This window comes from Oncorhynchus keta, chromosome 13 (genome assembly GCF_023373465.1).
Source record: "Oncorhynchus keta strain PuntledgeMale-10-30-2019 chromosome 13, Oket_V2, whole genome shotgun sequence".
Lineage (NCBI taxonomy): Eukaryota > Metazoa > Chordata > Actinopteri > Salmoniformes > Salmonidae > Oncorhynchus > Oncorhynchus keta.
The window spans coordinates 10,834,896-10,862,089 of record NC_068433.1 but is presented as its reverse complement, the minus strand read 5'-3'; the positions used below and the strand labels follow the sequence as shown (position 1 = coordinate 10,862,089).

Here is a 27,194-nt window from a genome sequence, read left to right as displayed (position 1 = left end):
CGATGTTCACACCTTGTGGAAGCCAGTCTTTAGACACAGTTTCAGGCTTTTATTCTGAAAAATGAGCGAGAATGATCACATCGCGTCAGTGGATAGCCAGATGTCCTCAGATTTGCGCATGCTCGCTTGCCGGGAGTAAGACCTTTTCTTTCTCCTATTGAAAAGGCTACCGTCCGGTTGAGATATTATCGATTATTTATTGTAAAAACAACCTGAGGATTGATTTAAAAAAAACATGACATGTTTCTACAAACTTTACTGATACTATTTGGAATTTTCGTCTGCCCGTCATGACTGCACGAGCCTGTGGATTACTGAACAAAACGTGCCAACCAAATTGAGGTTTTTGGACATAAAGACAATCTTTATCGAACAAAACAAACATTTATTGTGTAAATGAGAGTCTCGTGAGTGCAGACATACGAAGATCATCAAAGGTAAGCAATGAATTAGATTGGTCACGAAAGTCAGAAAAGCAAGTTTGTAATGTTTTGTCTGCAAAGAGCTGTCCTCACAATTTGCTTTCACCATAAAGCCTTTTTGAAATCTTACATTGCGGGTGGATTAACAACACGTTGAGCTGTGTTTTGGTGTATTGCACTTGTGATTTCCTATTTTTAGTAATTTAATTTGAATTTGGCGCTCTGCAATTCACCGGATGTTGACGAAAATGATCCCGCGAAAGGGATATGAGCGGCAAGTTAAGAACAAATTCTTATTATCAATGACGGCCTAGGAAGAGTGGGTTAACTGCCTTGTTCAGGGGCAGAACGACAGATATGTACCATGTCACCTCGGAGATTCGATCTTGCAGCATTTCGGTTACTAGTCCAACGCTCTAACCACTAGGCTACCGCCCCAAATATATATATACACCATCGGACAAAATCCATTATCTTTGGTAGATCTGAAGACACATCAATAGTAACATGTTTTCACAACAAAACATATTTCATGAAACTGTCAGCCGCTCTCTCTGCGTGCTTAGAGGGACCATAGAGCCCTGAGTACCAGCCCATTAGGACCTGATGGTTGTTAGTGAGTTGAGTACTACTAACGCATGTCCAGAATGCATTAGAGGAGATCACTGTGACTCAAAGGTCACGTACAATTTGACTGAGGTCATGACTGCTGGTGTGGCAGTAATACGGTCACTGCAACAGCCCTAGTTATGACATGCTTCCCTATCACGCTCAGTCTTGTTTTCTCTCCATTCTTCTTTTCTTTCTTTTTGTATTTCGCTCCTTTCTTTCTTTCTTTCTTTCTTGCTCTCCTTTCAATCTCTTTCTGAGGAAACACAAGGGATGAAAAGGCACATTTTTGAGTCATTTGGCTTGGCATTCGCCCAGCTTGGCGCTCCCCATACTTGGTCCTCCGCCACACGCTAGTGTGAGTGTGGAAGAGGCAAGGATGTCTGCCAATGAGAATAAGCCCAATCCACTTACATCTCATACATTAGTTAACCATTTTTTTTTTACATGACAAATAAAGTAAACCACTTGTTATGTACAATTCCAGGGTTGCAGTGATGCTGACACTTACTCTTTCACTTTAAGGTGTTGCCAAGCAACAACCATTGATTACAACGTTTTAACAAACTATATGCTGAAATCTGCTTTTAACAAGAAATAGTTTCCAAAACACTTGAGATGCAAAGTTTGGTAACAAAATTGACAGTAAAAATGTAATATTTTATTTATTTATTTTTTTTTTTGTGAGACCATGTTTTCTAAAATCTGTTAAATATCAGCTCTGAATTAAGATTGTCTGCAGAAAGAAATATGACACTTGAGTTTGAAAACATCTATTTTGGTTATTGAACGACATTAAGATGAACAGTGGATCAACACCCCCAAAAACAGAATGACTGTAACATATTTTTTAAACATTCATTTTACCTTTATTTATTTATCCTCCTTTGCATGTTTGGTTATTATGCTACACACTGGCCAGGGCTTGACGGTAACTTTTTTTTAAGGCACTTGTCTTCCAGACAAGTTGGGCTGGGCTGTATACTGTATTTTATGATATATCGGTTTTGATTCAGAGACCGTTTTGAGTTTTTACTTTACCTTCTATACAGGTTATTTAATGTTTGGTTTGTTAAATGTAAACATGCCATATGTAATATCAATTTTTATAGTTGACTTCACTATTTGAGTCATCTCTCTCCGGGCTCTTTCTCTCGGTCCCACTTTCCACACAGACCTAGCCACGCCTCTGTCACTCAAGGAGCGCATTTGATGTTCCTCAACCGTGAGACATTTGCGTTCCTTCTGCATGGTTGAAATGCAGCACATGCAACAATTCTGTTTTCACTTTACGTCATAATATAAATCCACTAGCGTTCTATAATGACACTATTAGTTTGTTTCTTACATCAGCAAACAGCTAGTTTGTCGTGGCTTAGCATGTTGCCCTAAATCTTGAGATGCTAATTGTTAGCCGCTAATGCTAATAGCTAGCTAGCTAATAAATGTACTGAGTAAGAGCAAACGTAGTTATACAGCCTGATAATACCAGTGATGGTGTAGACCTAACTCAGAATGTTGTTTGTGCAACAGTATCTTCTAAATCAAAGATTTATATGCAAAGCAAGAATATGTTCGCTACATGAAGTAGCTAAGAAAAAACATGCAATGTAGCCAAAGCCCTAGGAAACACTTATCAACACTTTAGTTCCTATTTTGTCACAATAACTCCTCTGGCATTTTAATTTGTTGTCATATCAAACAACACTGTATTCGAAGTGCCCACTATTACATTCTAACTGTAGAATTAGAATAGTCATTCTAACAGTTTTGCAAGTCAAATAGCAATTGCAACATTTGGTTAAAAAGGAAGTCTTAGATTATTTGCCCATATCGTGCAACCCTACGTGGCAGCGTGGAAATTCTCAATTGAGCAGTCGTGTAAAAAAATAATACTTTAAAGTACTACTTAAGTTGTTTTTTGGGGGTGTATCTGTACTATTTTTGACAACTTTTACTTCACTACATTCCTAAAGAAAATACTGTACTTTTTACTCTATTTTCCCTGGCACCTAATAGTACTAGTTACATTTTGAATGCTTATTAGCAGGACATTAAAATGGTCCAATTCACACACTTATGAAGAGAACATCCCATGTCATCTACTGCCTCTGATCTGGTGGACTCACTAAACTTACAAACAAAGCATTTGTGTTATGCCTGAGATTTGCAGTGTGCCCCTGGCCATATCGGTAAAGAAAACAAGAAATTGGTGCCATCTGGTTTGCTCAATATAAGAATTTTGAAATTATTTATACTTTTACTGAAGTACGTTTGATCAATTACATTTACTTTTGATACTTAAGCATGTTTAAAACCAAATACTTTTAGACTTTTACTCAAGTAGTATTTTACTTTAATTGACTTTAATTTATTTTCTATTAATAATTAACGTATTTTTACTTTTACTCAAGTATGATAATTGTGTACTTTTTCCACCGCTGCAATTGAGTGCAGGAAATGATAAAAGTGCTGAAATTTGTTTTGATTGTTTTATACTGTTCAATTCAACTTCAATCAGAATGGAGAAAGACTCATTGCAATCACTAAGAATGTATGTGTTGCAACCCTAAGATCACTCACTACTCATGAAGCACCCTGGGATCACTCACTACTCATGAAGCACCCTGGGATCACTCACCACTCATGAAGCACCCTGGGATCACTCACTACTCATGAAGCACCCTGGGATCACTCACTACTCATGAAGCACCCTGGGATCACTCACTACTCATGAAGCACCCTGGGATCACTCACCACTCATGAAGCACCCTGGGATCACTCACTACTCATGAAGCACCCTGGGATCACTCACTACTCATGAAGCACCCTGGGATCACTCACTACTCATGAAGCACCCTGGGATCACTCACCACTCATGAAGCACCCTGGGATCACTCACTACTCATGAAGCACCCTGGGATCACTCACTACTCATGAAGCACCCTGGGATCACTCACCACTCATGAAGCACCCTGGGATCACTCACCACTCATGAAGCACCCTGGGATCACTCACCACTCATGAAGCACCCTGGGATCACTCACTACTCATGAAGCACCCTGGGATCACTCACTACTCATGAAGCACCCTGGGATCACTCACCACTCATGAAGCACCCTGGGATCACTCACTACTCACGAAGCACCCTGATATCACTACTCACAAAGCACCCTGATATCACTACTCACAAAGCACCCTGAGATCACTACTCACTACTCATGAAGCACCCTGGGATCACTACTCACTACTCATGAAGCACCCTGAGATCACTATTCGCTACTCATGAAGCACCCTGAGATCACTACTCATGAAGCACCCTGAGATCACTACTCGCTACTCATAAAGCACCCTGAGATCACTACTCACTACTCATAAAGCACCCTGAGATCACTACTCACTACTCATGAAGCACCCTGGGATCACTACTCACTACTCATGAAGCACCCTGGGATCACTCACTACTCATGAAGCACCCTGGGATCACTCACCACTCATGAAGCACCCTGAGATCACTACTCACTACTCATGAAGCACCCTGAGATCACTACTCACTACTCATGAAGCACCCTGAGATCACTACTCACTACTCATGAAGCACCCTGAGATCACTACTCATTACTCATGAAGCACCCTGAGATCACTACTCACAAAGCACCCTGAGATCACTACTCACTACTCATAAAGCACCCTGAGATCACTACTCACTACTCATAAAGCACCCTGAGATCACTACTCACTACTCATGAAGCACCCTGAGATCACTACTCACTACTCATGAAGCACCCTGAGATCACTACTCATTACTCATGAAGCACCCTGAGATCACTACTCACAAAGCACCCTGAGATCACTACTCACTACTCATAAAGCACCCTGAGATCGCTCACTACTCATAAAGCACCCTGAGATCACTACTCACTACTCATAAAGCACCCTGAGATCGCTCGCTACTCATGAAGCACCCTGAGATCACTCACTACTCATAAAGCACCCTGAGATCGCTCACTACTCATAAAGCACCCTGAGATCACTACTCACTACTCATGAAGCACCCTGAGATCACTACTCACTACTCATAAAGCACCCTGAGATCACTACTCACTACTCATAAAGCACCCTGAGATCACTACTCACTACTCATAAAGCACCCTGAGATCGCTCACTACTCATAAAGCAAATGTAGAACTTTTATTATTCCACAACATTAAATTAATGTCAAATTAAAATATATAAATATATACACTGTGATATAATATTATGGCCATATCGCCCAGCCCAAAGTAGGACAAATATGTTTTACTTGTTCAAAAGCTCAAGTCACCAAATAAGGATGCATCTTTACAAAATATAATGCATTACTATCTTTTTTTTACCATAGAGAATCAGACAGAAATATAGGCTACACACTGTCTATTGGTTTATCTGCATATTCAAGCCTGTCTCAAAATACAACACTGCCCCTTTAACACTCTCCTGGAGGATGGGTGGCCACATTTAGTACCCTATAAAATATTGCAACATTACAATCGCAACCAAATACTTTTGTTTTTATAAAATAATTCCCTCCAGGGCTCGAATTAAGATAAATATATTTATCGTTCAAAACAGACTGTGGGACACTTCTGGGATGACAGAACCAAAATACCACCTACGACATACGACTTCAGCACGTTCATAAAAAAGTAGCTATGAGACTGATGCAACAACCGTTTTAAGATTTAAAATGTTTATAATATTTATTTATTCCTATTATAATGCACAGATGTCTGTCGGCTATGCGTCAGTTTAAAATATTTGTTTGAAATTAAGAGGGGAGATCGAAAGATGCAACAACTAGCACGGGTTACTAATATGACTAGGATTATCATCAACTAGCAGGGTTACTAATATGACTAGGATTATCATCAACTAGCAGGGTTGCTAATATGACGAGGATTATCATCAACTAGCAGGGTTACTAATATGACTAGGATTATCAACTAGCAGGGTTACTAATATGACTAGGATTATCATCAACTAGCAGGGTTACTAATATGACTAGGATTATCATCAACTAGCAGGGTTACTAATATGACTAGGATTATCATCAACTAGCAGGGTTACTAATATGACTAGGATTATCATCAACTAGCAGGGTTACTAATATGACTAGGATTATCATCAACTAGCAGGGTTACTAATATGACTAGGATTATCATCAACTAGCAGGGTTACTAATATGACGAGGATTATCATCAACTAGCAGGGTTGCTAATATGACGAGGATTATCATCAACTAGCAGGGTTGCTAATATGACTAGGATTATCATCAACTAGCACAGGTTGCTAATATGACTAGGATTATCATCAACTAGCAGGGTTACTAACATGACTAGGATTATCATCAACTAGCAGGGTTGCTAATATGACGAGGATTATCATCAACTAGCAGGGTTACTAATATGACTAGGATTATCATCAACTAGCACAGGTTACTAATATGACTAGGATTATCATCAACTAGCACAGGTTACTAATATGACGAGGATTATCATCAACTAGCAGGGTTACTAATATGACGAGGATTATCATCAACTAGCAGGGTTACTAATATGACGAGGATTATCATCAACTAGCAGGGTTACTAATATGACGAGGATTATCATCAACTAGCAGGGTTACTAACATGACTAGGATTATCGTCAACTAGCACGGGTTACTAACATGACTAGGATTATCATCAACTAGCAGGGTTACTAACATGACTAGGATTATCATCAACTAGCAGGGTTACTAATATGACTAGGATTATCATCAACTAGCAGGGTTACTAATATGACTAGGATTATCATCAACTCGCAGGGTTACTAATATGACTCGGATTATCATCAACTAGCACAGGTTGCTAATATGATGAGGATTATCATCAACTAGCAGGGTTACTAATATGACTAGGATTATCATCAACTAGCACAGGTTGCTAATATGATGAGGATTATCATCAACTAGCAGGGTTACTAATATGACGAGGATTATCATCAACTAGCAGGGTTACTAATATGACTAGGATTATCATCAACTAGCACAGGTTGCTAATATGACTAGGATTATCATCAACTAGCAGGGTTACTAATATGACTAGGATTATCATCAACTAGCAGGGTTACTAATATGACTAGGATTATCATCAACTAGCAGGGTTACTAATATGACTAGGATTATCATCAACTAGCAGGGTTACTAATATGACTAGGATTATCATCAACTCGCAGGGTTACTAATATGACTCGGATTATCATCAACTAGCAGGGTTACTAATATGACTAGGATTATCATCAACTAGCACAGGTTGCTAATATGATGAGGATTATCATCAACTAGCAGGGTTACTAATATGACTAGGATTATCATCAACTAGCACAGGTTGCTAATATGATGAGGATTATCATCAACTAGCAGGGTTACTAATATGACTAGGATTATCATCAACTAGCACAGGTTGCTAATATGATGAGGATTATCATCAACTAGCAGGGTTACTAATATGACGAGGATTATCATCAACTAGCAGGGTTACTAATATGACTAGGATTATCATCAACTAGCACAGGTTGCTAATATGATGAGGATTATCATCAACTAGCAGGGTTACTAATATGACTAGGATTATCATCAACTAGCACAGGTTGCTAATATGATGAGGATTATCATCAACTAGCAGGGTTACTAATATGACGAGGATTATCATCAACTAGCAGGGTTACTAATATGACTAGGATTATCATCAACTAGCACAGGTTGCTAATATGATGAGGATTATCATCAACTAGCAGGGTTACTAATATGACTAGGATTATGCCTCTGGCTGCTGGACAATTAAAATATAGTTGATGTGAAAACCAATAGATGAGATGCTGGTTTCAATGGCATATTAAGGGTTATATTAAATAACTCTCTCAAAATGTCTATGGTCATATTTTGATTAGGGTTGTCTACTTCGAAAGCCGGTATGATGTGCTTCATAAAATGAGATTAAAAAGTCCAGGTTTTAAGCAATTTTAAGTTAAATAGTTTCACCTCCGCTCAGTTAAGGTGGGTTATGTGCGGTGCGCAACAAATCTCTGTCCCTCACTCTCGCGATCATTTGATCTGAGTGAACCATGAGTATGTCGACAGAATCTATCCTTTAGGCGTTAATGTTAATTATCCGGCATTATTGTGGTCCTATTTTTTAAAATAATTTTTATTATTGTGATCCTCTAGCTCAGTTGGTAGAGCTTGGTACTTACAGCGCTAGGGCAGTGGGTTTGATTCCCGGGACCACCCATACATTAAATGCATGCATGTGCTGTGCTCTACTGCAACTGTGGTTTGTGACTGCTATGATTTCCTGTTGTGGCCAATTCAATTGTAGTCACTCTTGTTACTGATAAAAACATTTTGTTGGTCACTCTCTTACCGATTTGGTAAGAGTGTCATCTTTTAATCACTTAATGATTCATAATCAAAATTGTTATCAGGAGAAACATTAACTTCTGTGAACTTTCATAATCCTCCCTCCTCACAGGGGAGAGGAATTAGATAATATCTCAAAGATATGTGGGTTTCTGGTAACAGAAACAGACACTATGCAATATTTCTTACAGAAGGCTAATAATCATTTCTGCAGATGACCCATTTTCCATCTGTGTGACCACAATTCAAAGCCTTTGCTTATTCCAAATTTTATAGGATGGAAAATGGTTGAAAAACCTGTCTTCGTGCCCAAAAAATATAGACTCTTTTTGCTTTCATTTGACACCAAATTTGATACACTCCAATAAACTTCCCATGTTGAATGCTAATGTTTCCTTTTACATGGAAATGACCTTGTGTATTTGATTAACCTTTTCTTGTTGGGGTTGGGGGGTGCATTTCCTTATTCCCAAAAGCCTGAGGGCCAGAGTTTTAAGTTATTCCCTTACCGTCACCAGACAAGAATTGAATTCTTTGTAGGAGGAAAGCACCCCCCCCCCTTCTTTTTACCCAAGTGAGAATGCAGTATTTGCTTGCGTGAGCTCTGCATGAGCTCCAACTTTATCTCTGGGGCTCAAAACGCATTATTGTTTCAAGAAGGACAAGATCAGAAGAATTCTCGACGCAAATAAGCCGGTGTGGTTTTGAAAAACACCCTCGCGTCATGGTTGAACGAAGCCCAAGTTCCCTGTTGTTGTTGGCCTTGCTTAATCCTCTCTCTCCCAGGCTAGAGAGAGAGAGAGAGAGAGAGAGGGGGAAAGAGAGCACAGAAAGTACTGTTTTGTGGTGCCCCCTCTCTCCTCAAGCCAAGCGAGTTTCAGCATCGCCAAGGGAACCAGCCGTCTTTCTACCAGCGTCAGCGTTTTCTGCCCCACCGTTACGTTTCAGGATGTTTCATTCAGAAAACACGAAGTGAATCCCCATGTCTGTCTGCTCATTTGATTTCATTCAACGTCCTGTCCTCTCCTACCATACCAGAATCATGTCATGTTTTGCAATCTTTTACAGCACACACAGTGGATAAAAAACGGTTGGATACAGCTTGAATGGTATTGACTTAAAAAAAAAAAAATGCAATTTTAATTCCTGTAGCAGTTTTTTTTTTCTTGTGAAAAGAGTGGGGGCGGCTCCTCGGGTGAGAAAAGGGGAATTGTTTTTGGACACGTACTCTTTTAATAGGGGGGAAAGAGTTCTGCCAAGTGCTGTTTATTAGACATTAATAATATGCTTGACGTTACCAAGAGAACATAGCAGGAGAGCATCTGGTTAGAATGACATCCTTTGTTCTCTAATGTTTTTGTCCTTGCAAAAATGGCTTGTTCAATGTGTTGTTTTTGGACCTCAATGGATTTTTAGATTGTTGGCTAAAACCACCAGACTCTTTACTCAGTCGAAGTTTTGTCTCTTTTCAGACGGGTGTTTTTGAATCTGGACTGTAGGCAACGTTAGCCTTTTGGAAGTCTGTTTCCTTTACTAGGCCGTAAGAGTTCACATGAGGGAAACCCCCAGCACCGTCAGCATCCCCAACTGCCACGCTCTCCAATCTGAGGAGCAAGGAGTGGCAATTGGCAAGGAACCTCCTCGCAGAGACCGATGAACCATTTCAGAGACCCGTTAGTATAGCCTACACCAGCTATGATGTCGTCATTATCCAACCCATGCTAGGATGCTGCCGCCACCACCACCACCACCACCACCACCACAAAATTAGCTCTACATTCCATTTCTATGCCTGCAACACAACCATGGCTAAGAGCTAGGAAAATATTGAGAACCTACTACAACCAGTCAGCCGCCTAGTTAACCATTTTGTCTTTCACCACCTCGTTAGCCTAGTTAACCATTTTGTCTTTCACCACCTCGTTAGCCTAGTTAACCATTTTGTCTTTCACCACCTCGTTAGCCTAGTTAACCATTTTGTCTTTCTCCACCTCGTTAGCCTAGTTAACCATTTTGTCTTTCTCCACCTCGTTAGCCTAGTTAACCATTTTGTCTTTCTCCACCTTGTTAGCCTAGTTAACCATTTTGTCTTTCTCCACCTCGTTAGCCTAGTTAACCATTTTGTCTTTCTCCACCTCGTTAGCCTAGTTAACCATTTTGTCTTTCTCCACCTCGTTAGCCTAGTTAACCATTTTGTCTTTCTCCACCTCGTTAGCCTAGTTAACCATTTTGTCTTTCTCCACCTCGTTAGCCTAGTTAACCATTTTGTCTTTCTCCACCTCGTTAGCCTAGTTAACCATTTTTGTCTTTCACCACCTCGTTAGCCTAGTTAACCATTTTGTCTTTCTCCACCTCGTTAGCCTAGTTAACCATTTTGTCTTTCTCCACCTCGTTAGCCTAGTTAACCATTTTGTCTTTCTCCAGCCCTGGCATTCACCCTCTTCCTGCTCCCTATGTCACCCTCCCCTGGTAGAGGCTAATATTAGCCTGTGGCACCATGTAGATTGGCAAGGGCCAGACACACAGGCAGGCACACACACACACACACACACACACACACACACACACACACTTATTTTGTGTGGCCCCAGGGGCTCCACTGCCACTGTGCCCTTACAAGTGACGATTGCATCCAGGGAGAAGGAGAGTCTGCCTTCCTCTGCTAAAGGAGGGACTGAGGGAGAAGGAGAGTCTGCCTTCCTCTGCTAAAGGAGGGACTGAGGGAGAAGGAGAGTCTGCCTTCCTCTGCTAAAGGAGGGACTGAGGGAGAAGGAGAGTCTGCCTTCCTCTGCTAAAGGAGGGACTGAGGGAGAAGGAGAGTCTGCCTTCCTCTGCTAAAGGAGGGACTGAGGGAGAGCGAGACAGAGAGAATTAGAGGGAGGAGAAGCAGGGATATATGAAAAAGAAAGTAGGTGACAGACTCCGTCTCTTCCTTTGCTGGTCAGCGACAGACATGAGTTGTGTTTTTCTCTTTAAAACATCACACCCACATCAGTCCAGACAGAGACTTGAAAAAGGGGAACAGGGTAGCTGAAACCTTTCTCTTTTTTTTTTACTCCTAACATGACAACAACACAGAAACCAGACAGTGGGCTGGAGGTGACAAACTCGGAGCGCAACAAACACACAGACTTCAGTCTGCTGAGGATCACAGAACATGTGGGCTAAAGGGCGCTGAGGTTTCTCATGTCTGACTTCTCTGTCTCTCTCTCTCTCTCTCTCTCTCTCTGTGTGTCTCTGTCTCTCTCTGTGTCTCTGTCTCTCTCTCTCTGTCTCTCTCAATTCAATTCAAGGGCTTTATTGGCATGGGAAACATGTTAACATTGCCAAAGCAAGTGAGGTAGATAATATATAAAGTGAATATATAAAGTGAAATAAACAATAAAAATGAACAGTAAACATTACACATACAGAAGTTTCAAAACAATAAAGACATTACAAATGTCATATTATATATATATATACAGTGTTTTAACAATGTACAAATGGTTAAAGGACACAAGATAAAATAAATAAGCATAAATATGGGTTGTATTTACAATGGTGTTTGTTCTTCACTGGTTGCCCTTTTCTCGTGGCAACAGGTCACAAATCTTGCTGCTGTGATGGAACACTGTGGAATTTCACCCAGTAGATATGGGAGTTTTTCAAAATTGGATTTTTTTCCGAATTCTTTGTGGATCTGTGTAATCTGAGGGAAATATGTCTCTCTAATATGGTCATACATTGGGCAGGAGGTTAGGAAGTGCAGCTCAGTTTCCACCTCATTTTGTGGGCAGTGAGCACATAGCCTGTCTTCTCTTGAGAGCCATGTCTGCCTACGGCGGCCTTTCTCAATAGCAAGGCTATGCTCACTGAGTCTGTACATAGTCAAAGCTTTCCTTAATTTTGGGTCAGTCACAGTGGTCAGGTATTACGCCACTGTGTACTCTCAGTGTAGGGCCAAATAGCATTCTAGTTTGCTCTGTTTTTTTTGTTGATTCTTTCCAATGTGTTAAGTAATTATCTTTTTGTTTTCTCATGATTTGGTTGGGTCTAATGCGTCTGTCTGTCTGTCTGTCTGTCTGTCTGTCTGTCTGTCTGTCTGTCTGTCTGTCTGTCTGTCTGTCTGTCTGTCTGTCTGTCTGTCTGTCTGTCTGTCTGTCTGTCTGTCTGTCTGTCTGTCTGTCTGTCTGTCTGTCTGTCTGTCTGTCTGTCTGTCTGTCTGTCTGTCTGTCTGTCTGTCTGTCTGTCTGTCTGTCTGTCTGTCTGTCTGTCTGTCTGTCTGTCTGTCTGTCTGTCTGTCTGTCTGTCTGTCTGTCTGTCTGTCTGTCTGTCTGTCTGTCTGTCTGTCTGTCTGTCTGTCTGTCTGTCTGTCTGTCTGTCTGTCTGTCTGTCTGTCTGTCTGTCTGTCTGTCTGTCTGTCTGTCTGTCTGTCTGTCTGTCTGTCTGTCTGTCTGTCTGTCTGTCTGTCTGTCTGTCTGTCTGTCTGTCTGTCTGTCTGTCTGTCTGTCTGTCTGTCTGTCTGTCTGTCTGTCTGTCTGTCTGTCTGTCTGTCTGTCTGTCTGTCTGTCTGTCTGTCTGTCTGTCTGTCTGTCTGTCTGTCTGTCTGTCTGTCTGTCTGTCTGTCTGTCTGTCTGTCTGTCTGTCTGTCTGTCTGTCTGTCTGTCTGTCTGTCTGTCTGTCTGTCTGTCTGTCTGTCTGTCTGTCTGTCTGTCTGTCTGTCTGTCTGTCTGTCTGTCTGTCTGTCTGTCTGTCTGTCTGTCTGTCTGTCTGTCTGTCTGTCTGTCTGTCTGTCTGTCTGTCTGTCTGTCTGTCTGTCTGTCTGTCTGTCTGTCTGTCTGTCTGTCTGTCTGTCTGTCTGTCTGTCTGTCTGTCTGTCTGTCTGTCTGTCTGTCTGTCTGTCTGTCTGTCTGTCTGTCTGTCTGTCTGTCTGTCTGTCTGTCTGTCTGTCTGTCTGTCTGTCTGTCTGTCTGTCTGTCTGTCTGTCTGTCTGTCTGTCTGTCTGTCTGTCTGTCTGTCTGTCTGTCTGTCTGTCTGTCTGTCTGTCTGTCTGTCTGTCTGTCTGTCTGTCTGTCTGTCTGTCTGTCTGTCTGTCTGTCTGTCTGTCTGTCTGTCTGTCTGTCTGTCTGTCTGTCTGTCTGTCTGTCTGTCTGTCTGTCTGTCTGTCTGTCTGTCTGTCTGTCTGTCTGTCTGTCTGTCTGTCTGTCTGTCTGTCTGTCTGTCTGTCTGTCTGTCTGTCTGTCTGTCTGTCTGTCTGTCTGTCTGTCTGTCTGTCTGTCTGTCTGTCTGTCTGTCTGTCTGTCTGTCTGTCTGTCTGTCTGTCTGTCTGTCTGTCTGTCTGTCTGTCTGTCTGTCTGTCTGTCTGTCTGTCTGTCTGTCTGTCTGTCTGTCTGTCTGTCTGTCTGTCTGTCTGTCTGTCTGTCTGTCTGTCTGTCTGTCTGTCTGTCTGTCTGTCTCTAAGCAGAGGACAGTTTGTGGTGGAGTGCATTAAGCAGAGGATAGCTTTGAATTGTTTCACTGACGTGTGTGTGTCAGGGTTTCCATTAGTCTGTAATTGTTGGCTTTTGGACCGCTAAAATGGATCTGTCTAAGGCTGCCCTGCTGCAGAGGAGAGAGCGAAGGTATTATTGATCACTAAGATTGAGGCCTTTTTCATTGAAGTAAAATGAAAGTTAGAGTATGCCTATAGTGAATAGCCTACAAGGCAGGGCTCCAGAGGGTGACCATTTAGTCACGTTTTGCGACCCTTTGACTATTTTATTGGTCGCACCGGTGTGGGCTGCACGTTCATTCACCTCACGAAAATGTTTATTTTTATTTTTATGGGACTAAAACCATGATTTGGTCAAACTGTAAGAAAGTGTCTGCGTGTCTGACCCCGTCTATAGGTGTGTGTGTGATATATATATTTCTCAACTGTCAAAAATCAGACATTTTTGGAACAGTGAAATATAACAACAATAGTCATTTATTTTGGGTAGAAAATAACACTATCACTGGATTAGGTTTAGTCTGAAATGTTAGGGACATGTTAGGGGAATGTTAGTCTGAAAGTGTTATGGGAATGTTAGTCTGAAAGTGTTATGGGAATGTTCGTCTGAAAATGTTAGAATGTTAGTCTGAACTGTTAGGGGAATGTTAGTCTGAAATGTTAGGGGAATGTTAGTCTGAAATGTTAGGGGAATGTTAGTCTGAATTGTTAGGGACATGTTAGGGGAATGTTAGTCTGAAAGTGTTAGTGGAATGTTAGTCTGAAATGTTAGGGGAATGTTAGTCTGAAATTTTAGGGGAATGTTAGTCTGAAATGTTAGGGGAATGGTAGGGGAATGTTAGGGGAATGTCCTCCGTATGAACTAGTTGTAATATTAGTAGTGAACAAAGATGAGAAGAACGTTGCCGTGGCCAAATGCAGGCGATTGTGCAACTCGCTATTCAGGTAGGATGCAACCATTTTTGTTGTATTTATTTGTATATACAGTATAAGTAATTTGTTCTATCATTATTGTAAATCATTTTTATTATTGTCGGCCATTTTATTAAACCAGTTCTTTAAATATGCAAAACTTGTTTTTGTTTCATTGGCTAAATTAAGTTAAATCTGTGTTTTTAATTGTGTGCTCCGTATTTAGTTTAATAAAATGTGTTATTATTAGGCCTTTTGTAAAAATAAAATAATAATTTGTCTATTGCTGTCATATGTTGGTTATGGTAAGCACTAACCTTGGTAAATGCTGCAACCTGTTCAAAACATTCTAAAGGTTGAAACCAGTTCGTTCACAAGTGTTTTGTTCCATTTTGTTGAGGATTTTCTTGGACCAAATTTAAGCTCCAACTGTAATGTTGTGTTTGCCGCAATGTAATATCCTGCATGTATTTTCCCTCTAAACAATAGCTTGACTTAGCTAATAAAGTTTGAATGTTTGGTGCTGTGCGGCTATTAGCCCATTTCTTGCAGGCCAATGATATGAAGGCCGTGCTCGCCGGCACCCCCGACAGTTCAACTTGAAGTGAGGAAGAATGTTTTAGGCTTACCATAGTTACTCCTATAATGTAACAATATAGTGCTTATATTTATAAAAATATATATATTATATTTGAAAATGTACAAATTAGCCAACTTTTGTACACCTCTAGCTGTAGTAGCCGATCTGACAAGGATAAAGAAATTAATGTTGTTGTCTTAGCCACTGGCATCTCTCCCTGTCTCTCTTTCTCTCTCGGCAGGCCCAAGCTTCTCTTCCTTTTCATATACTGAGCAAAAATATAAACGCAATGATTTTACTGAATTACGGTTCATATAAGGAAATCAGTCAGATTAAATAAACTCATTAGGCCCTAATCTTTGGTGCAATGGGTGGGTCTGGGAGGGCGTAGGCCCACCCACTTGGGAGCCAGGCCCAGCCAATCAGAATGAGTTTTTCCCCACAAAAGGGCTTTTTTACAGACAGAAATACTCCTCAGTTTCATCAGCTGTCCGGGTGGCTGGTCTCAGACGATCCCGCAGGTGAAGAAGTCTGATGTGGAGGTCCTGGGTTGGCGTGGTTACACATGGTCTGAGGTGAAGAAGCCGGATGTGGAGGTCCTGGGTTGGCGTGGTTACACATGGTCTGAGGTGAAGAAGCCGGATGTGGAGGTCCTGGGTTGGCGTGGTTACACATGGTCTGAGGTGAAGAAGCCAGATGTGGAGGTCCTGGGTTGGCATGGTTACACATGGTCTGAGGTGAAGAAGCCGGATGTGGAGGTCCTGGGTTGGCGTGGTTACACATGGTCTGAGGTGAGGCCAGTTGGACGTCTGATGTGGAGGTCCATTGGTTGGTTGTGGTTAACATGGTCTCTGGTGAAGACAGCTCGGATGTGGAGGTCCTGGGTTGGCGTGGTTGCCCCTCAAAAAACGTGGTCTGGCATTGTGCTGTGTGCCAAAACTGGAGGCCTTTTATTGTTGGCACAGGTGGACCTGGTAATTATCATGGCTGTTTAATCAGCTTCTTGATAGCCACACCTGTCAGGATGTGGAGGTCCACTGGGATGGTTACATTACAGTGGTCTAAACATGGGAAGAAGCCAGATGTGGATTTTTGGTCCTGGGTTGGCATGGTTGCAATGCCCATGGTCTGAGGCTGAACTGAAGGTGGATGTTTGGAGGTCCTGGGTTTTCCATGGCGTGGTTACAACATGTGTTTTTGAGGTTGTTGAGGCCAGTTGGTAATTCCTGCAATATTCTTTATAACAACATTGCTGGCTTGAGAAATGGAACCATTGAATTTCTGGCAATGCATTCTGGTGGACATTCTCAAATGTCGATTTAAATTAAATCTTCCTGGCCACTTGTCTGGTGCCAAAATATACTGACGAATATCCCGGTGTGTGTGTTTATTTATTAATATATTAAAAAAAAATTAACCTCAGTAAGATTAAATTCTTATTTTAAGGGGAGTGATGGTCCTTTTGGTTTGTTGCACCACACAAGACTGGAAACTCTTTGTAATTATCATGCTGTTTACACTGCCAGGCTCCTAGAGGGGTTGGTTGAGTATCGCCACACCCTTTTTCCCGCTGGAGATGGACAAAGGATGAAATGAAAGGCATTGAGGGTGGATGTAAAGAACATCAACAAGAAATGGTTTCATTAAACACTGGGCAAGCACTTCTTTCACACAACACACTTGAGGTGTTTACATATTTTGTGTTTATGTGTACTGTGAGACTCGTTCTGTCCTGTAGGCTACAGTTATATACATTTCCCATTATTCTATTGTTGTTATCAGTATTGGCTACACAGTCCCCCCCCCAAGAGGGGGTGTAAAAATAACTGTTGACTTATTTTAACCCAGGATGAGTATTTTCAACACTGAGGAGTCAATGAGCTTTAGTTTCTGAATTGAATTGGAGTGTAAAATGATGCAGTGTAAATGCAACTCAATTCAGTGGAATTTTAACACCATTTTGAGTCAAATTAACTCTGAAAATGTGACACCACCTAAAGAATAACCTAATGTTATCTAACCAGTGTTAAATGGCTTTATTTGACTGTGTAGTAGGCCCTAGTAGTGTTTAGGGTTGGACAACCCTAGTAGTGCATTATGGATGCCCTAGTAGTTTCTCAAATGCCCTAGTAGTGTTTAAGTGAAATCTTCCTGGTGTTTAGGGTCTGGTAGCCTAAAATATACTGGACATAGCCCTAGTAGTGTTTAGTTTAGTATATTTAGCCCTAGTAGATTAAATTCTTATTTGCATAAGGGGAGTGATGGTCTTTGGTGGTTGTTAAAATAGCCCTAGTAGTGTTTAGGGTAGTGGACATAGCCTTAGTAGTGTTTAGGGTAGTGGATAGTCCTAGTAGTGTTTGTAGTGGACATAGCCCTAGTAAGGGTAGTGGAAACTCTTAGTAGTGTTTAGGGTAGTGGACATAGCCCTAGTAGTGTTTAGGGTAGTGGACACTGCCTAGTAGTCCTAGGGTAGTGGACATAGCCCTAGTAGTGTTTAGGGTAGTGGACATACCCCCTAGTAGTGTTCCCGCTGGAGTGGGCAAGAGTAGGGGGTAGATGGAAAGGCATTGAGGGTGCAGATGGAAGAACATCAACTCAGTAGTGTTTCTCTGAATGGACATAGCCCTAGTAGCCCCCACTGGGCATAGCACTAGTAGTGTTTAGGGTAGTGGACATAGCCCTAGTAGTTTACATCTGTAGTCTGTAGTGGACATAGCCCTAGTAGTGTTTAGGGTAGTGGACATAGCCCTGTATGTAAATGTGTGTGGACACAGTCCCCCCTAAAAGTAGTGTAGGTAGTGGACATAGCCCTAGTAGTGTGTAGAGAGTGGACTAGTTATATACATTTCCCATTAGTAGTGTTTCAGGGTAGTGGACATAGTCCCCTAGTAGTGTTTAGGGGTGGAAAAATAGTAGTGTTGACTTATTTTAACCCAGGAGTGTTTAGGGTAGTTTTCAACACTGAGTGAGTCAATGAGCTTTAGTTTCTGAATTGAATTGGAGTGTAAAATGATGCAGTGTAAATGCAACTCAATTCAGTGGAATTTTAACACCATTTTGAGTCAAATTAACTCTGAAAATGTGACACCACCTAAAGAATAACCTAATGTTATCTAACCAGTGTTAAATGAACCCTTTTATTTGACTGTGTAGTAGGCCCTAGTAGTGTTTAGGGTAGTGGACATAGCCCTAGTAGTGTTTAGGGTAGTGGACATAGCCCTAGTAGTGTTTAGGGTAGTGGACATAGCCCTAGTAGTGTTTAGGGTAGTGGACATAGCCCTAGTAGTGTTTAGGGTAGTGGACATAGCCCTAGTAGTGTTTAGGGTAGTGGACATAGCCCTAGTAGTGTTTAGGGTAGTGGACATAGCCCTAGTAGTGTTTAGGGTAGTGGACATAGCCCTAGTAGTGTTTAGGGTAGTGGACATAGCCCTAGTAGTGTTTAGGGTAGTGGACATAGCCCTAGTAGTGTTTAGGGTAGTGGACATAGCCCTAGTAGTGTTTAGGGTAGTGGACATAGCCCTAGTAGTGTTTAGGGTAGTGGACATAGCCCTAGTAGTGTTTAGGGTAGTGGACATAGCCCTAGTAGTGTTTAGGGTAGTGGACATAGCCCTAGTAGTGTTTAGGGTAGTGGACATAGCCCTAGTAGTGTTTAGGGTAGTGGACATAGCCCTAGTAGTGTTTAGGGTAGTGGACATAGCCCTAGTAGTGTTTAGGGTAGTGGACATAGCCCTAGTAGTGTTTAGGGTAGTGGACATAGCCCTAGTAGTGTTTAGGGTAGTGGACATAGCCCTAGTAGTGTTTAGGGTAGTGGACATAGCCCTAGTAGTGTTTAGGGTAGTGGACATAGCCCTAGTAGTGTTTAGGGTAGTGGACATAGCCCTAGTAGTGTTTAGGGTAGTGGACATAGCCCTAGTAGTGTTTAGGGTAGTGGACATAGCCCTAGTAGTGTTTAGGGTAGTGGACATAGCCCTAGTAGTGTTTAGGGTAGTGGACATAGCCCTAGTAGAAGTGTAGAATGGAAACCCAGTGAAAAGTCCACTCATGAAGATGCCTGAGACCAGCGGCCCACATATGGAAAAACCATCTCCAACTATTTTCTTGTGGGCTGACCGACAGCTCAGAGTCCACCCATAGAGATTGATTGCCACAGTTTGGGATCTAAATTTGACCAGTGATTCCTCTTCAGAAAGCCTGTCATTTCACTCTTGAGTCCTACGTTCTATCCTCAGACAACGTCAGAGTCCAGACTACTGTCTGGGAGGTGATAAAAGCCACGATAGAAAAAGCAGTGAATCAAAACGCAGTGATTCCGAGATGAGACCCCCAGTAGACACAGACGGGTACTGTTCAACTCTTGACTGTGTGATGGAGTCATCTCTTCTGAACTTTCAGTTTGGAGAGATGGTTATTTACTGCTCTGGGCTCTGAGCAGTACTGTTCTGTAGATGGTACTGTAGATGGTACTGTTCTGTAGATGGTACTGTTCTGTAGATGGTACTGTTCTGTAGATGGTACTGTAGATGGTACTGTTCTGTAGATGGTACTGTTCTGTAGATGGTACTGTTCTGTAGATGGTACTGTTCTGTAGATGGTACTGTAGATGGTACTGTTCTGTAGATGGTACTGTTCTGTAGATGGTACTGTTCTGTAGATGGTACTGTAGATGGTACTGTAGATGGTACTGCTCTGTAGATGGTACTGTTCTGTAGATGGTACTGTAGATGGTACTGTTCTGTAGATGGTACTGTTCTGTAGATGGTACTGTTCTGTAGATGGTACTGTAGATGGTACTGTAGATGGTACTGTTCTGTAGATGGTACTGTTCTGTAGATGGTACTGTAGATGGTACTGTTCTGTAGATGGTACTGTTCTGTAGATGGTACTGTAGATGGTACTGCTCTGTAGATGGTACTGCTCTGTAGATGGTACTGTTCTGTAGATGGTACTGTTCTGTAGATGGTACTGTTCTGTAGATGGTTCTGTAGATGGTACTGCTCTGTAGATGGTACTGCTCTGTAGATGGTACTGTTCTGTAGATGGTACTGTTCTGTAGATGGTACTGTTCTGTAGATGGTTCTGTTCTGTAGATGGTTCTGTTCTGTAGATGGTACTGTTCTGTAGATGGTTCTGTTCTGTAGATGGTTCTGTTCTGTAGATGGTTCTGTTCTGTAGATGGTTCTGTTCTGTAGATGGTACTGTTCTGTAGATGGTACTGCTCTGTAGATGGTTCTGTAGATGGTACTGTTCTGTAGATGGTTCTGTAGATGGTTCTGTAGATGGTTCTGTAGATGGTACTGTTCTGTAGATGGTACTGTTCTGTATATGGTACTGTTCTGTAGATGGTACTGTTCTGTAGATGGTACTGTTCTGTAGATGGTACTGTTCTGTAGATGGTTCTGTAGATGGTACTGCTCTGTAGATGGTTCTGTTCTGTAGATGGTTCTGTTCTGTAGATGGTTCTGTAGATGGTACTGTTCTGTAGATGGTACTGTTCTGTATATGGTACTGTTCTGTAGATGGTACTGTTCTGTAGATGGTTCTGTAGATGGTTCTGTAGATGGTTCTGTTCTGTAGATGGTACTGTTCTGTAGATGGTACTGTTCTGTAGATGGTTCTGTTCTGTATATGGTTCTGTTCTGTATATGGTACTGTTCTGTAGATGGTTCTGTTCTGTATATGGTTCTGTTCTGTATATGGTACTGTTCTGTATATGGTACTGTTCTGTAGATGGTACTGTTCTGTAGATGGTACTGTTCTGTAGATGGTACTGTTCTGTAGATGGTACTGCTCTGTAGATGGTTCTGCAGATGGTACTGTTCTGTAGATGGTTCTGTAGATGGTACTGTTCTGTAGATGGTTCTGTAGATGGTTCTGTAGATGGTACTGTTCTGTAGATGGTACTGTTCTGTAGATGGTACTGTTCTGTAGATGGTACTGTTCTGTAGATGGTACGGTTCTGTAGATGGTTCTGTAGATGGTTCTGTAGATGGTTCTGTAGATGGTACTGCTCTGTAGATGGTTCTGTTCTGTAGATGGTTCTGTAGATGGTTCTGTTCTGTAGATGGTACTGTTCTGTAGATGGTACTGTTCTGTAGATGGTACTGTTCTGTAGATGGTTCTGTTCTGTATATGGTTCTGTTCTGTAGATGGTACTGTTCTGTAGATGGTTCTGTTCTGTATATGGTTCTGTTCTGTATATGGTACTGTTCTGTAGATGGTTCTGTTCTGTAGATGGTTCTGTTCTGTAGATGGTACTGTTTTGTAGATGGTTCTGTTTTGTAGATGGTTCTGTTTTGTAGATGGTTCTGTTTTGTAGATGGTTCTGTTTTGTAGATGGTTCTGTTCTGTAGATGGTACTGTTCTGTAGATGGTTCTGTAGATGGTACTGTTCTGTAGATGGTACTGTTCTGTAGATGGTACTGTTCTGTAGATGGTACTGTTCTGTAGATGGTACTGTTCTGTAGATGGTACTGTAGATGGTACTGTAGATGGTACTGCTCTGTAGATGGTACTGTTCTGTAGATGGTACTGTTCTGTAGATGGTACTGTTCTGTAGATGGTACTGTAGATGGTACTGTAGATGGTACTGTTCTGTAGATGGTACTGTTCTGTAGATGGTACTGTAGATGGTACTGTTCTGTAGATGGTACTGTTCTGTAGATGGTACTGTAGATGGTACTGCTCTGTAGATGGTACTGCTCTGTAGATGGTACTGTTCTGTAGATGGTACTGTTCTGTAGATGGTACTGTTCTGTAGATGGTTCTGTAGATGGTACTGCTCTGTAGATGGTACTGCTCTGTAGATGGTACTGTTCTGTAGATGGTACTGTTCTGTAGATGGTACTGTTCTGTAGATGGTTCTGTTCTGTAGATGGTTCTGTTCTGTAGATGGTACTGTTCTGTAGATGGTACTGTTCTGTAGATGGTTCTGTTCTGTAGATGGTTCTGTTCTGTAGATGGTTCTGTTCTGTAGATGGTACTGTTCTGTAGATGGTACTGCTCTGTAGATGGTTCTGTAGATGGTACTGTTCTGTAGATGGTTCTGTAGATGGTTCTGTAGATGGTACTGTTCTGTAGATGGTACTGTTCTGTAGATGGTACTGTTCTGTATATGGTACTGTTCTGTAGATGGTACTGTTCTGTAGATGGTACTGTTCTGTAGATGGTTCTGTAGATGGTACTGCTCTGTAGATGGTTCTGTTCTGTAGATGGTTCTGTTCTGTAGATGGTTCTGTAGATGGTACTGTTCTGTAGATGGTACTGTTCTGTAGATGGTACTGTTCTGTATATGGTACTGTTCTGTAGATGGTACTGTTCTGTAGATGGTACTGTTCTGTAGATGGTTCTGTAGATGGTTCTGTAGATGGTTCTGTAGATGGTTCTGTTCTGTAGATGGTACTGTTCTGTAGATGGTACTGTTCTGTAGATGGTTCTGTTCTGTATATGGTTCTGTTCTGTATATGGTACTGTTCTGTAGATGGTTCTGTTCTGTATATGGTTCTGTTCTGTATATGGTACTGTTCTGTATATGGTACTGTTCTGTAGATGGTACTGTTCTGTAGATGGTACTGTTCTGTAGATGGTACTGTTCTGTAGATGGTACTGCTCTGTAGATGGTTCTGCAGATGGTACTGTTCTGTAGATGGTTCTGTAGATGGTACTGTTCTGTAGATGGTTCTGTAGATGGTCTGTTCTGTAGATGGTACTGTTCTGTAGATGGTACTGTTCTGTAGATGGTACTGTTCTGTAGATGGTACTGTTCTGTAGATGGTACGGTTCTGTAGATGGTTCTGTAGATGGTTCTGTAGATGGTTCTGTAGATGGTTCTGTAGATGGTACTGCTCTGTAGATGGTTCTGTTCTGTAGATGGTTCTGTAGATGGTTCTGTTCTGTAGATGGTACTGTTCTGTAGATGGTACTGTTCTGTAGATGGTACTGTTCTGTAGATGGTACTGTTCTGTAGATGGTTCTGTTCTGTATATGGTTCTGTTCTGTAGATGGTACTGTTCTGTAGATGGTTCTGTTCTGTATATGGTTCTGTTCTGTATATGGTACTGTTCTGTAGATGGTTCTGTTCTGTAGATGGTTCTGTTCTGTAGATGGTACTGTTTTGTAGATGGTTCTGTTTTGTAGATGGTTCTGTTTTGTAGATGGTTCTGTTTTGTAGATGGTTCTGTTCTGTAGATGGTACTGTTCTGTAGATGGTTCTGTAGATGGTACTGTAGATGGTACTGTAGATGGTACTGCTCTGTAGATGGTACTGTTCTGTAGATGGTACTGCTCTGTAGATGGTACTGCTCTGTAGATGGTACTGCTCTGTAGATGGTACTGTTCTGTAGATGGTACTGTAGATGGTTCTGTAGATGGTACTGTTCTGTAGATGGTTCTGTAGATGGTTCTGTAGATGGTACTGTAGATGGTACTGTAGATGGTACTGCTCTGTAGATGGTACTGTTCTGTAGATGGTACTGTTCTGTAGATGGTACTGTTCTGTAGATGGTACTGTTCTGTAGATGGTACTGCTCTGTAGATGGTACTGCTCTGTAGATGGTACTGCTCTGTAGATGGTACTGTTCTGTAGATGGTACTGCTCTGTAGATGGTACTGCTCTGTAGATGGTACTGCTCTGTAGATGGTACTGTAGATGGTTCTGTAGATGGTACTGTTCTGTAGATGGTACTGTAGATGGTTCTGTAGATGGTACTGTTCTGTAGATGGTACTGTAGATGGTACTGTTCTGTAGATGGTACTGTTCTGTAGATGGTACTGTAGATGGTACTGTTCTGTAGATGGTTCTGTAGATGGTACTGTTCTGTAGATGGTACTGTAGATGGTTCTGTAGATGGTACTGTTCTGTAGATGGTACTGTAGATGGTACTGTTCTGTAGATGGTACTGTTCTGTAGATGGTACTGTAGATGGTACTGCTCTGTAGATGGTTCTGTTCTGTAGATGGTTCTGTAGATGGTTCTGTTCTGTAGATGGTACTGTTCTGTAGATGGTACTGTTCTGTAGATGGTACTGTTCTGTAGATGGTACTGTTCTGTAGATGGTACTGTTCTGTAGATGGTTCTGTTCTGTATATGGTTCTGTTCTGTATATGGTTCTGTTCTGTATATGGTTCTGTTCTGTATATGGTACTGTTCTGTAGATGGTTCTGTTCTGTAGATGGTTCTGTTCTGTAGATGGTACTGTTTTGTAGATGGTTCTGTTTTGTAGATGGTACTGTAGATGGTACTGTTCTGTAGATGGTTCTGTAGATGGTACTGTAGATGGTACTGTAGATGGTAATGCTCTGTAGATGGTACTGTTCTGTAGATGGTTCTGTAGATGGTTCTGTAGATGCTACTGTTCTGTAGATGGTACTGTAGATGCTACTGTTCTGTAGATGGTACTGTAGATGGTACTGTTCTGTAGATGGTACTGTTCTGTAGATGGTTCTGTTCTGTAGATGGTACTGTTCTGTAGATGGTACTGTTCTGTAGATGGTTCTGTAGATGGTACTGCTCTGTAGATGGTACTGCTCTGTAGATGGTACTGTTCTGTAGATGGTACTGCTCTGTAGATGGTACTGTTCTGTAGATGGTACTGTAGATGGTTCTGTAGATGGTACTGTTCTGTAGATGGTACTGTAGATGGTACTGTTCTGTAGATGGTACTGTTCTGTAGATGGTACTGTAGATGGTACTGTTCTGTATATGGTACTGTTCTGTAGATGGTACTGTAGATGGTACTGTTCTGTAGATGGTTCTGTAGATGCTACTGTTCTGTAGATGGTTCTGTAGATGCTACTGTTCTGTAGATGGTACTGTAGATGCTACTGTTCTGTAGATGGTACTGTAGATGGTACTGTTCTGTAGATGGTACTGTTCTGTAGATGGTTCTGTTCTGTAGATGGTACTGTTCTGTAGATGGTACTGTTCTGTAGATGGTTCTGTAGATGGTACTGTTCTGTAGATGGTACTGTTCTGTACATGGTACTGTAGATGGTTCTGTTCTGTAGATGGTTCTGTTCTGTATATGGTTCTGTTCTGTATATGGTACTGTTCTGTAGATGGTTCTGTTCTGTAGATGGTTCTGTTCTGTAGATGGTTCTGTTCTGTAGATGGTTCTGTTCTGTAGATGGTTCTGTTTTGTAGATGGTACTGTAGATGGTACTGTTCTGTAGATGGTACTGTAGATGGTACTGTTCTGTAGATGGTACTGTAGATGGTACTGTTTTGTAGATGGTACTGTTTTGTAGATGGTACTGTTTTGTAGATGGTACTGTTTTGTAGATGGTACTGTTTTGTAGATGGTACTGTTTTGTAGATGTTTCTGTTTTGTAGATGGTACTGTTTTGTAGATGGTTCTGTTTTGTAGATGGTACTGTTTTGTAGATGGTTCTGTTTTGTAGATGGTTCTGTTTTGTAGATGGTACTGTTTTGTAGATGGTACTGTTTTGTAGATGGTTCTGTTTTGTAGATGGTTCTGTTTTGTAGATGGTTCTGTTTTGTAGATGGTACTGTTTTGTAGATGGTACTGTTTTGTAGATGGTACTGTTTTGTAGATGGTACTGTTTTGTAGATGGTACTGTTTTGTAGATGGTACTGTTTTGTAGATGGTACTGTTTTGTAGATGGTTCTGTTTTGTAGATGGTACTGTAGATGGTACTGTTCTGTAGATGGTACTGTTCTGTAGATGGTACTGTAGATGGTACTGTTTTGTAGATGGTACTGTTTTGTAGATGGTTCTGTTTTGTAGATGGTTCTGTTTTGTAGATGGTACTGCTCTGTAGATGGTACTGCTCTGTAGATGGTACTGTTTTGTAGATGGTTCTGTTTTGTAGATGGTTCTGTTTTGTAGATGGTACTGTTTTGTAGATGGTACTGTTTTGTAGATGGTACTGTTTTGTAGATGGTACTGTTTTGTAGATGGTACTGTTTTGTAGATGGTACTGTTTTGTAGATGGTACTGTTTTGTAGATGGTTCTGTTTTGTAGATGGTACTGTTTTGTAGATGGTTCTGTTTTGTAGATGGTACTGTTTTGTAGATGGTTCTGTTTTGTAGATGGTACTGTAGATGGTACTGTTCTGTAGATGGTACTGTAGATGGTACTGTTCTGTAGATGGTACTGTAGATGGTACTGTTCTGTAGATGGTACTGTAGATGGTACTGTTTTGTAGATGGTACTGTTTTGTAGATGGTTCTGTTTTGTAGATGGTTCTGTTTTGTAGATGGTACTGCTCTGTAGATGGTACTGCTCTGTAGATGGTACTGCTCTGTAGATGGTACTGTTTTGTAGATGGTTCTGTTTTGTAGATGGTACTGTTTTGTAGATGGTTCTGTTCTGTAGATGGTTCTGTTTTGTAGATGGTTCTGTTTTGTAGATGGTACTGTTCTGTAGATGGTTCTGTTTTGTAGATGGTTCTGTTTTGTAGATGGTTCTGTTTTGTAGATGGTACTGCTCTGTAGATGGTTCTGTTCTGTAGATGGTTCTGTTTTGTAGATGGTACTGTAGATGGTACTGTTCTGTAGATGGTACTGTAGATGGTACTGTTCTGTAGATGGTACTGTAGATGGTACTGTTTTGTAGATGGTACTGTTTTGTAGATGGTACTGTTTTGTAGATGGTACTGTTTTGTAGATGGTTCTGTTTTGTAGATGTTTCTGTTTTGTAGATGGTTCTGTTTTGTAGATGGTACTGTTTTGTAGATGGTACTGTTTTGTAGATGGTTCTGTTTTGTAGATGGTTCTGTTTTGTAGATGGTACTGTTTTGTAG

At 41.3% G+C, this 27,194-nt stretch overlaps 1 protein-coding gene and 1 long non-coding RNA gene across 2 annotated transcripts in view; one reads left to right on the top strand and one right to left on the bottom strand.

Moving 5' to 3' along the window:
* LOC118392688 (suppressor of hairless protein homolog) overlaps positions 1-27,194 on the top strand; it is a 106,789-nt gene that overhangs the window by 5,939 nt on the left and 73,656 nt on the right. The window lies entirely within an intron of this gene.
* On the bottom strand, positions 9,131-12,657 carry LOC127906700 (uncharacterized). The gene is made up of 3 exons (XR_008062459.1): positions 10,785-12,657; positions 10,568-10,747; positions 9,131-10,531 (listed from the first exon to the last, which is right to left on the bottom strand). It is a non-coding gene; the product is annotated as an uncharacterized LOC127906700 (long non-coding RNA).